A 1796-nucleotide genomic window follows, 5' to 3' on the forward strand; every position below is an offset into this window, starting at 1 on the left:
TCTCGCTGGCTCCGTGGAGCCCTGGAGCATCTGTTTCCTACTGGTGCCAGTTTTCCTAGAGAATAGAGGGTGTGCACGGGGTGCTATGGTGTCCCTTCCACCTTTGGGGCCGGATCCAGAAAGCACCTAAGCTTAGCGAGGAGCCGGGGCTTTCCTGCAGGGATCGGGCCACTCGGTAAAGGAGTTCTGAGAAGGGAGGCATCCAGCCCTGTCGGGAGGGATCCCTGGGTCCTCTGGTGAGGGCAGCCTGATAACTGGGGCAGGACCTTGAGTCCTTTGCGTTTCCCAATTCCCATCAGTCCATCCAGTTTGTCCGGATTACTACCTTCCTCTAATAAGAAAATCGAAGGCCAGGGGTTAGCAGGTGGCACGGTGGTTAAGGTACTGGACTCCCAAATAGCTGCCTGCTGTTCTAGACCCAAATTGGCGGTTTGCTTTCTCTATTATTATTAAAATAATAATTAATAAAATTTCCTTTTTAAAAGAATTTTGTTATTATTATTTTTTAAATTTGACTAGAGAGAAAAAGTGAAAGTGAGAAAGCAAGCCAGCAGGTCTGGGACTCGAACCTCAGTCAGCCGTATGGGAGGCCAGTGACTTAACACCTGCTGGCCCCAATAATAAATAAAATTAAATAATTATTTTAAAAAAAAATCAGGACTGGCAGATGGTATAATGGTTATGTTGATGGACTCCCACATAGTTGACTATGGTTTGAGTCCCAGACCTAACAACTTAAAACTCACACTGGAGGCTGACAGGTGACATGGTGGTTAAGGGCAATGGACACCCACATGACCGACTGCGGGTCGAGTTCCGGACCTGATGGCTTGCTTTCTCACATTCCCTCTCTCTCACCCTGTCCCTCTCTGGTGAAACTTAAATAAATAAGGGACTAGCGATTAGCGTAATGGCTATGTCACTGGACTCCCACGTAGCCAACCGCAGTTCGCGTCCCAGACCCAGTGGCTTAAAACTCACGCCGGGCACGTGTGCATGCATGCCCAAAATCCGGAGAGGAGAATGGGGGAGAAGGGATTACGGTATGGCCATCCCCCCTGGAGAATGATTTCTCCCATTCTGTCTCTGTCCACCCAATGAGTACACATGCCCTATAGCAAAAACCTCTCAAAAAAAAAAAACTTAAAAAAATAAAGTTAAATAATTCTTAAAAACAAAAACCAAAAAACCTCATGCCGAGAGCGTGAGTGTACATGCCCAAAATCGCGAGACAAGAGTGGAGAAGGGATTACGGTATGGCCATCCCCCCTGGAGAATGATTTCTCCCATTCTGTCTCTGTCCACCCAATGAGTACACATGCCCTATAGCAAAAACCTCTCTCAAACAAATAAACAAAAAATCAAGGCCCACGTTCCTGAAGTCCGGCAGGACTATCAGTTCAGTTTCCGGGGGACAGGGATCACTTCCCTGTCCCTTGCAGCTGAGCAAGAAGTTTGTGAAGCAGGGAAATGAACACCAGAAGCTCCCATCTGGGGCCCTGCCCCAGGTCTAACTGACTAGAAGGAGCACCCCCTGAAGAGGAGCGAGCGATCACAGAGGACAGAGTGGAAAACTTTATTATTAACCGGTTTCAACAAGAAAACACACGGACCCCATCTCTCCCGACGGCAGCAGGGTAGGAGTGGCAGGAGGGGTGGGCATCTGGTATCCCCCTCTATGCCCCAGCACAAATGGGACTCTGTTTCTCATCCAGCTGGGAGCCCTGAGACCCTCACTCAGGGAAGTCCAGCCCAGCAGCGGAAGGCAGGAGGTCGAGCAGCCACAGGCCAGGCCC

The sequence above is a fragment of the Tupaia chinensis genome, unplaced genomic scaffold (genome assembly GCF_000334495.1).
Source record: "Tupaia chinensis unplaced genomic scaffold, TupChi_1.0 Scaffold138060_1, whole genome shotgun sequence".
Taxonomy (NCBI): domain Eukaryota; kingdom Metazoa; phylum Chordata; class Mammalia; order Scandentia; family Tupaiidae; genus Tupaia; species Tupaia belangeri.